Source organism: Symphalangus syndactylus, chromosome 12 (assembly GCF_028878055.3).
Source record: "Symphalangus syndactylus isolate Jambi chromosome 12, NHGRI_mSymSyn1-v2.1_pri, whole genome shotgun sequence".
Classification (NCBI taxonomy): Eukaryota; Metazoa; Chordata; class Mammalia; order Primates; family Hylobatidae; genus Symphalangus; species Symphalangus syndactylus.
The window spans coordinates 48196220-48206628 of NC_072441.2; positions in this window are offsets into that span (position 1 = coordinate 48196220).

Sequence of the window (10409 nt, forward strand, 5' to 3'; positions counted from 1 at the left end):
AGTCTGTATCTTTAATGATAGCCTTTTTTCTGTCATAAGCAAAGACTGCATCAAGGAATTAATGCAAACACATTTCTGCCTGCCATCCTTATATTTCCCCTTTCTTGCTAAAATTACCTACTTCACAGGATGTGAGAATTAAATGAGATATGTGTCACTGTGTTTAGCACCAAAGAAACACTAAATAAGTATTGTCAAGTTGAAATCTGAATAATGCTTTTCTTCTTCTCCCTGTCTTCCTTTTCCTTTCCCCATCCTCGCCTGCTTTCTTGGTGCTTACTGAGAACTGACTGTGTCCCTGGACGGGCGCAGAGGTGGCCCTGCTCTCTAGGAGCTTTGCTTATTCGCTTACTCAACCAGTATTTATCTCCAACTTGTACCAGGCTGTCCTCCAGCCCTGGAGACTCAGTGTTGAGGATGAAAAAGTCCCTGTTTATATCCAAGGGTTAATACACCAATACATTAATCAATCCATAGTATAACCTTAAGTACTCTTAAGTGCTACAAAGAAAGACAAAGAAGGCTAAAGGGATGGAGAATGGTGGGAGTGAGTTGGAGGCTATTTTACATGGAAACATCAAGAAAGCCTCTCTGGAGACGGTGGCATTTGGACAGAGTCCTGAATGAGGTGAGGAGGAGGCCCGTGAGAGGATCCAGGCAGAGGATGAGGCAGGGGCAGAGGAAACAGCATGTGCAAAGGCCCTGAGGTGAGCACAAGCTTGGCATGGTCTCAGGAAAACAAAAAGATCAGGAGAGTATGGTCTCAGGAAAACAAAAAGATCAGGAGGGTATGATCTCAGGAAAACAAAAAGATAGTGAGCTGGGAGAAGGTTGTCACACAGGAGCCTGGAGGCATGGGGTGAGGGGAAGATCACATAGTGCCTCATGGGGCTTGCTATGAAGTTTGTTCAGATTGTATTCCAGGATTGATGGGAAGCTATTTGGAAGGTTTTTAAGTCCTTATATTGTTTATGTGCTTTAAAAGGATCACTTTAGCCACTGGAGAATACAGAAGGGCAAGAGCAGAGGCCCCAACCAGGGGGCTAGTATAGGGATGGAGAGGCAGTATAACACAGTGGGGAAGGCTCCAGGGCCAGACTGCCAGGGTTTGAAGCATGTCTCTGCCATTGATGAGCAGCATGAGCATGGACAAGTTAAATAACTCATCTGCACTTCACTTCTCTCATCTATAAAATGGAGATGTAATAGGGTTACCACACTGCACAACTCCAGAATCTCCCCCTGGAGTCCGATGAGTGCAGCGTGAACAGTGCCACTCAGAGTTGTGCAATGCAGCGGTCTCCATCATGAGTCCTACCTTGTTATGTTACCATGAAGATTAAGGCATAACACATGTAAAGTGCGTAGAACAATGCCTGGTACCCAAGAATATCTCAAAAATATTTGCTATTATTTGTAGCTGAGGTGAGAGACGATGGTAAGTGGATTAAAGTCGTTACAGTGGGGGTGGTGAAAAGTGATAAACTTTGAAATGAAATTTGAAGAAAGAGCCTGTTCTGGTTCCCAGGGCACGACCACTAATGATGATGGAATTCAGAAGCACATCCTTGCCAGGACTTCTAGGTGGGTTTCTTAGTATGATTCTATTTTGGAGCTGAATTTCTCAGAATCTTCCCCACCAGGATGTTTTCCACCTAAAACGATGAGTGGATGTAGTACATATTTTATAGAGTGATTATGAGATTTAAACAAGATCTTGCATGTAAACACCCTAACTTAGTGCCTAGTACGTTGTAAGTTTCAATGACCGTTAGTGATCATCGTCATCATCATCTGAGCAGCTCGACGTTTCTGCTTAATGCAGGCACATACCTACAACTCCACAGAAGAGAGATCACAGTAGTTTTCCCCTCTTGTGAGGACAGCTAAAGAGAACAGAAGCATTTGGGAATTAAGGTCCTGAGGCCATAGTGTCCCTAAAGGAGGCCCGTTGTTGTGCCCTCAGACACCCTTCATGGCCCTCAAAAGGTTTGGATAAGAACCAGCCCAACCAGGAAGATAAGCACCGGAACCTCAATAAAGGCATAGGATTCAAAAGGCATGATTCACCTTTATTTCATTGGGTTTACCACTTATAGAGCCCAAGTCAACCATTTAAAGTTATGAAATTTATGTTCTATTCCTTTTCCTGACCCACCTGGCACTAATGACCCTCAAACACAAGTACTGGAAGTGGCAAGGGAACCCCGGCAGGCCCAAGAACTGCAGACACCCAACTCCTCCTCGCAGGCCCTCCTCAACACCACCCCGCTCTGCTCTGCCCCCTGAAGCCATAGGTCCCGGTCACACTGCTGTCTGACTACTTACACACCATGAGGTAGCATCCCTGCTTTTTTTTTTTTTTTGAGACAGAGTCTCGCTCTGTCACCCAGACTGGACTGCAATGGCACGATCTCGGCTCACTGCAAGCTCCGCCTCCCGGGTTCACGCCATTCTCCTGCCTCAGCCTCCCAAGTAGCTGGGACTACAGGCGCCCGTCACCACACCCAGCTAATTTTTTTTGTATTTTTAGCAGAGACGGGGTTTCTCGTGTTAGCCAGAAACCGATCTCATGTTAGCAGATCTCGATCTCCCGATCTTGTGTTAGCAGATCTCGATCTCCTGACCTCGTGATCTGCCCGCCTCGGCCTCCCAAAGTGCTGGGATTACAGGCGTGAGCCACTGAGCCCGGCCGGCAACCCTGTTTTATTTGTTCTTGGATGTATGAGCTGTATAATTCCTTCTTCTTTTTTTTTTTTTTTTTGAGACGGAGTCTCGCTCTGTCGCCCAGGCTGGAGTGCAGTGGCGCGATCTCGGCTCACTGCAAGCTCCGCCTCCCAGGTTCACGCCATTCTCCTGCCTCAGCCTCTCCGAGTAGCTGGGACTACAGGCGCCCGCCACCACGCCCAGCTAATTTTTTGTATTTTTAGTAGAGACGGGGTTTCACCGTGATCTCGATCTCCTGACCTCGTGATCCGCCTGCCTCGGCCTCCCAAAGTGCTGGGATTACAGGCATGAGCCACCGCACCCGGCCTAATTCCTTCTTCAAAAGTCATAAAGGCGAGACTCCAGCCAATAATTCCACATGAAAAGAGAGCGCCATTTTCCCACTCTCAGGCTCGGTAATGATTCCTGCTGTGAGGCAGTCATTATGGAAATGACTCAGTCTTTCTCTCCTGTGTTAGTAAGATTTCACTGTCTTTGGTCCTGACTCAAACTGGCTGAGAGCAATGTGGGGATCACAGAAGCTGTACCAGAGTGTGTCACTATGTAACTTTTCTTAACTTACCAAAATACCATGTGGATAGGAGCCATTCCAGCCCATTGCCTTGCTTCCGAGCTGGCTGTAGTCTTAGCCGGGTTCACACAATGGGCATCTGCTAATCTCTTTCCTTACCTGCCAGGAAGTTGAGGCCAAAGTTCTGTTTTCTCTCTAAAGGCTAATCAAGCTGTAAAGATGGTTAGTGGGCTGAGCTTAAAATAAGGCACCTGAGCTCTCTTTGCATCTCTAACATCCACAACACTAAGCTTCTTCCTGGGGTCCCAGTATGAGAACTGACCCAGGCCCAGATGGCAAACGAAAGCTATTAGGGTGACTGTGGAACCTTCTGTGTCTTCTTCTTGGTTGAAATCATCCTTCTTGAGCACATCTGGAGATCCTGGCCATTTAGAAGCCATCCAGGAGCCATTCATTTATTTGACAGACATTATCGATCACCTACCTAGTGCGAAACAGCACTAGGCATTGAGTACGGAGAGACAAAAGGCACAGCTCCTAATGTCAGGGACCTCAAGGTGTCATGTAGGGGACTGATGAGAAAATGAACAATGTGAGTAGTATGGTTAGTGCTATAAAATATTTTGGGTGCCACAGAGGCGTTCAAGGAGTACTGACCACACTGGTGGTCAAGAAAGATTTCCTAAAGGAAGACACACTTAGATGACCTGAAGGGTGCACTGGCGCCCTCTAATCAGAGAAGGGCGAGGAAGGAAGCAGAGGGACATTTCTAAAGAGAGAGGGAACAGCACATGCAACAAAGCTGGCTAGCTGTGACCACTAACATCCATTTCCTCCTTCCTGGTCAAATAGCTAGGTGATACCTCCCAGCCTCCCTTTCAGTTGAGGATGCTACGAGACTGCGTTCTGGCCAATGGGAGGTGTGCAGAGACGCTGGGTATTCTGGCCCACAGGATCCTCTCATGTGTTCTCTGTGTGCTTCCCTACCTCAGCTAATTGGGAACAGACAGAAATCAGATCACAAAGGGATTGTGTGCTGCCTGAAGGAACTCCATGTTACAGTGCTGGCAAGAAGCGAATGAGCACAGCAAAGTGACCATACTTAGTGTTTAGAAAAATGGAGGTGGCAGGATATTAGGGACAGGTTAAACTTTACCTGAGCTTAAGAAATCCCCTACCTTTTTGTTTTCCAAAACACCCCCATCCTTTTGTGTTCCATGGCAAAATCTCAAAGGACCATCCTGCCCTCCAATATTTCAAGTAAGACCTGCCTCCATCCTTTCTAGAGATTCCTGTGAGATTCCTTTGTTTACCTGCCTGCATAAAGCCCCAGGGCCCCTTCGTTTTCTTTGAGACATTCCCCTTTCGTGAACATTCTCCCTATTGCAATACCCTGAATAAAACCATCTCCTTGATGGCCTGGTGCATTTTGTCTTTCACATGGGCACTGGATGAGGAGTCAAATCTTCTAAGTGAAGTTCTGCTTCTACTTGAGAGTAGACTTCCACCTTGCTTTATTTTGCTTTGTTTTGTTTCGAGACAAGGTCTTGCTCTATCACCCAGGCTGGAGTGCAGTTTTGTGATCATGACTCATTGAAGCCTCAGGCTCAGGTGATCCTCCCACCTCAGCCTCCTGAGTAGCTGGGACTACAGGCATGTACCACCATGCCTGGCTAGTATTTTTTTTTTTTTTTAAATTTCGTAGAGACAGGGTCTTGCTATGTTGCCCAGGATGATCTTGAACTCTTTGGCCCAAGCAATTCGCCCCTCTTGTCCTCCCAAAGTGCTAGGATTACAGGATGTTGACCCCCAACATCCTTGGCCTCTGCTTTATTTTTCTTCAACACATCTTATTGCACATTATTTATCATCAGTCCTCCATTAGAATATAAACTCCTTGAGGAACGGGCTTGCCTTCTTGACCACTGTTATGTCCAGGGCCTAGCACAACTCCTGGCATGTAGCAGGTGCTCAATTATTAGGACAAATCATGGCTTGGTGACCTGATCCCAGACCACCTGAACTTTCTACCACCCTCCCTCGGCACCGCTGACCTTTCTTGCTCTCCACTGTTTCTCTCCCTCTTTCTCTGTGTTCCTCTCTGTCTCTTTTGCTCTAATCTCTCTCTGCCTCTCCCCCTTCCTCTTTGTGGATCTCTTTCTTAATCCCTCCCTTCTTGTTTTCCCCTGTCTCCTCCTTGGGCCTTGGGCCTGCAGTTCCCTCTTAGCCCTTCAGCTCCTACTTTTCAGCCAGGTAGTTTATCGGGAGGATATGGACCCAGGTGACAGAGTACCAGCTGTGGAATAAGGAATGACCCAACCATGTCTGTGTTTGTATCTGTTGAGTCATACAACTTTAGCACCTTCGGACATTGATCACCTACCTAGTGATCAATTCGTCTGCTCACAGGCTCCTTGAAAGTTAAAGATTTACCCAGAATTGGCCAAGTCCATGTTTTGGTAACAATCAACAAAGTGATCTATAAGCCTTGCTCCAAGCAGATTGCTGAGTGCTGAGAAGGAAAAAAGAACCCAGGTGAGGCCCCTGCCTTTCAGGAGCTTCCAGTCTAGTTAGCCAAGGAGGTGAGGTCCACACACAGTCTTACAGGAAACAGAGAACAAAGACAGGTAGAATTTGGGGTGTAGGCTGTGTAAACCAATGGGGTCTGGAAAGGATCGGCCATTGCTAACTTTGGAACTTCGAGACACGTGGTCTGTGTGTGACTGATGAAGCAGGGATCAGGGGTTTGACTGCAGACAGGAAAGCAAGAAGTGAGGGTCAGTGAGTTGCAGTGTCCTGTCGGTAACTGCAAGGCTCCTTCGGCCACTGTGGCCCAAGCTTGCCTGAGGGGGCTCCTGTCTTATCAAGGCCCCACCCTGTGTCCTTCTCATCCCATCATCAAACTGAGTTAAGGCGCAGGACTTGGTGCATGGAGATTTCCTGAGAACACAGAGTCAGAGCTGATGGGCTGGGCAGCCAGGTGTGGCTGCACAGAGGGGCATAAGCAGTTGCGTCCTGGAGCTGCAGGCCTGATCTAAGTTTCTTCACGTGGAGACTGCATCTCAGTGCGTCTGGAGTGAACTCTCCCTCTAGTTTCTTAATAGCTATCTGCTGAATTGATTGAGATACTAGGAAATTGTCTGAAAATCTTGATGAATAAACCCTGCAGTATGGTTCGTGCCTTTTCCTCTGCAGGCTCAGAAAGTCGCCCACAGGGAAGCACAGCTCTGAGACACAGTGGGAGGTGGGTGGCCAGGTTGAGCTGAGGGCAGAAAACAGAAGGTGTTGACTTCGTGCTGGTTGTGGAAACTCTGGGCTGATGGCGATCCATCCAGTGTGAAACTTGTTTATACTGACACAAAGCTGAAGAGCACTTGGCATTCTTTTAGTTACTGCTTTTATAAACAGAGGGGCCTGAAACTTCCTGGGAAATGCCAGGAGCATTGTATGGCCTCCTAAGGTGGCTCTTTGTGGTTCTGTAACTCTGGAGAGGCAGAGAAGGGAACGCATATTTTCCTGAGCCCTGGCTCATCTATAAATGTGGCAGGGGAGGTGGTAGTAATGAGTAAACTGAGTAAATGTTCCTCCCACAGGATGATTCTTGGAGCAAAAAGGGATTTGAGGGTGGAAGGAAGCGATTAGCAGAAAGGGGCGTGGGGGTGCGCACGGGGCACCTCCCAAGTTCCTTCAGGAGGCGAGCTCTCATCTTAGTCTTGTTGACTCCTGTCCTTGCTCCCATCTAACCTTGCCCAAAATACACACCGAAAACCAAATCCCCCCAGGAAGGCCGGTTCGTTTAGTCATCCCTTCCTTATCGCTGACCGTCTCCTTGCTCACATTTCGCTCCCATTGCTGACTCACAGGTTTGTCTTAAAAACTGCAGTTTTGCACCTTGGGAAGGTAATTTTATAACCCCATACCTGCTCTCTAGGTCTGCCTGTGTGCTGTTAGAGTTGGTGTGTCTATGACAGAGATACCAACAACATTTGAAGCCAAAGTTCGTGGCCCGGGTTAATGGATATTTAGGGCAAAGGCCCCAGTTCCATTTTCAGATCTCCCTCCCCCACCAATTAGTATATTTAGGAAATATTTAAATGGCAACTCAGCAATGATTAACTCGATTTACTTCTGTTTCTTTATTTTAAAAAATAGTATTATCCAGATTCCACATTTCAGTATTAAGATGCCTTAAGTTATTGAAATTTCAATTGTAATAAAGTAATAAAATGAATCCTGGAGGCACGGGAGTGAGAAGGGGCTAGTATCTCTAACATTTGTTGACCATTGACCTGTGCTGCCAGGCATCATGGGTGCCTTGCACATGACTTCTTAATCCACCTAGAAATGAGGTATCAAGAAAGTGTGATTTACTCTCATTTCAGTTGAAGGAAGTACGGCTAAGTGGCATGTGCAAGTTCACACAGCCAACAGAAAATGCAGTCGGGACCAGAAGCCACATTTGCAGGACTTCAAAGCCAAGGTTCTTCCCACCACAAAACCAGGATGCCTTCCTCTGCCACTGGAGTCTGCTGGACCAACCAGCAGCACGGGCAATGGCTATTGCTTTTGGTTATAGCATTAATGCAATTTATCTAAGTTGTGTTTTTTTTTTTTTTTTTTTTTTTTTTTGAGACAGAGTCTCACTCTGTTGCCCATGCTGGAGTGTAGTGGTGCGATCTTGGCTCACTGCAATCTCTACCTCCCAGGTTCAAGCGATTTTCCTAACTCAGCCTCTGCAGCAGCTGGGACTACAGGGCACGTGCCACCACGTCCAGCTAATTTTTTTTTTTTTTTTTTTTTTTTTGTATTTTTAGTAGAGACGAAGTTTCACCATGTTGGCCAGGCTGGTCTCAAATTCCTGACCTCGTGATATGCCCACCTCAGCCTCCCAAAGTGCTGGGATTACAGGTGTGAGCCACCATGCCTGGCCCAATCTATCTAAGTTTTTCTGTGGAAAAGTAGAATTATCTGCTTAATAATAACACACCTTTGCCGGGCGCGGTGGCTCACGCTTGTAATCCCAGCACTTTGGGAGGCCGAGGCGGGTGGATCACGAGGTCAGGAGATCGAGACCGCGGTGAAACCCCGTCTCTACTAAAAAATACAAAAAATTAGCCGGGCGCGGTGGCGGGCGCCTGTAGTCCCAGCTACTCGGAGGCTGAGGCAGGAGAATGGCGTGAACCCGGGAGGCGGAGCTTGCAGTGAGCCGAGATTGCGCCACTGCACTCCAGCCCGGGCGACAGAGCGAGACTCCGTCTCAAAAAAAAAAAAAAAAAAAAAAAAAAAAAAAAAAAAAAAAAAAAAAAAATAATAACACACCTTTTAGATAAAATTGCATTATGGTTTTCAAACTTCTTGAATCTATGTTGTTTATTTCTTACCACAATCCTATAGTGTAGGTATCATTATTAGGGATTATAGTGAGCACCTGCTCACCATATTTTTACCAGCCCAGCATCCACTTCTTTTTCTTCTGGCACCAACAGATCACTGCCATTCGAGGATCACTCTTCCTCCATCCTCAGTCCATGTGATTTGCCTAGGGCTGACCCCAGTGACTGGCTCTAGGAGTCTAGACCCAAACCCGGCCAATGAGGGCACTGATCTCTGATTGGTTTAGGGGTGAGCATGGCCATGTTGACCAATCAGAGGAAATGAGCATCAGCTCCCGACCTTTTGCAGAAACAATAAGACATCAGAGCTTTCCTCCTGGTGGTGGTGCAAAGCTGGCAGGAAGTGCTGGTCGTTGTCTTTGCCTAACTTGGGGAGAGCTGGTCTGAGAATGGAGGTAATCCAGAGGAGAGCTGAGCTAAAGAGAGGGAGGAGACAGGTCCCCAGTGACATTGTCTGGCACCCAAATACAGCAGTGCTCAAAGTCCAGGCTCTCCTGGACTTCTTAGTTCATCAAACTAAGAAAATTTGCCTTTGTTTAAGCTGGTTAGAGTTGAATTTCTGTCACTTTGTTATATATTATTCAAATTATTGCTCTCTACTGGCAACGGAAATTTGGTTGAGATCACTGTTTTTCTTCACGAATGTATAAATTTGGAAAGGACACTTTATTTCTTATAAAGGGTTACAGCCTGCAAGGTGGCTATCTGCAGGCTGGGAAGTGTAGCCTCTGGCAAAGACCAAAGACAGGCACTTTGAAGGAGGAGGATTTGGACAGGAATTTAAGCTGAATGGGTTGGCCAAGTACACATATTCAACAGGTTATAAGAGGAGCCATGAATATTCATGAAGGTGGTCCTGACGCATGCATATTGAACAAACATGCACGTAACATACAACCCGTGTTCACCTAGGGGTGAAGACTTAACATTTAAATGTGTTACAATTAGGCCCTTAATGTCAAAGGTCTTTTTAGGATGCAAAGGCACTCAAGTGTGCATCCTCTGTAAGCTGGCCAGTCAGTCAATGGTTGGTGGTCTTCTTATCAGGAGAAAGTTACTGAAATCAGTCTCTTGTCCAATCAAAGCTGTAGTGATGGCTTGTGGAACAGGGGGTCAGTTAGTGCACGGCAGTGGCTGCAAATTGTTTTACTATTGCTTATCTCAAAGCCGGTGCTTGTTTAGCTGCTAGAGAAAAAGGTAAACCTTGTGGCAGAGAACACAGTTTATTCTTTAAGTGTAGAGGTGAGTGACTCAACCCTTGTCTGGCATGGCCCTAGGTCCTGTTTATAATTTGGTATTTTATTGCCACAAAGAGTCTGTTCTGTCAGTCTTATGAGCTCAATTTTAACATTAAGGCTGCTCAGTTCTTTCTAACCCATAAAAGGGAGGGGGCATAATGAGGCGTATCTGATCTGTCAAGGCTCAGTTTTTAACATTTTCTGAGGCCTCCTTGGACAAGAGGGAGTCCATTCCGTCAGTTGGGGAGCTTAGGATTTTATTTTTAGTTTATAGTTTCATCCTTCCCAACCTCCTTAGCCATTTATGAATTGTGGATTCTGGGGATATAAGAAGCAGCCAGTCCCAGAGATGTTTCTTATTTTGTCATAGGGTGGTGGAGTGGGTTGCTGATAACACAAGGCATTATGAGCTAAAGTTGAAATCCACTTTCACTTTCCCTGTCTTCTCAATTTTTCTCTCATTTGAAAGGGTGTGAGAGAGCCAGAGAAACTGAAAGAATTAGGAAGAAGAGGGGAGAGGTGGTGTTTGGGGACACTGTT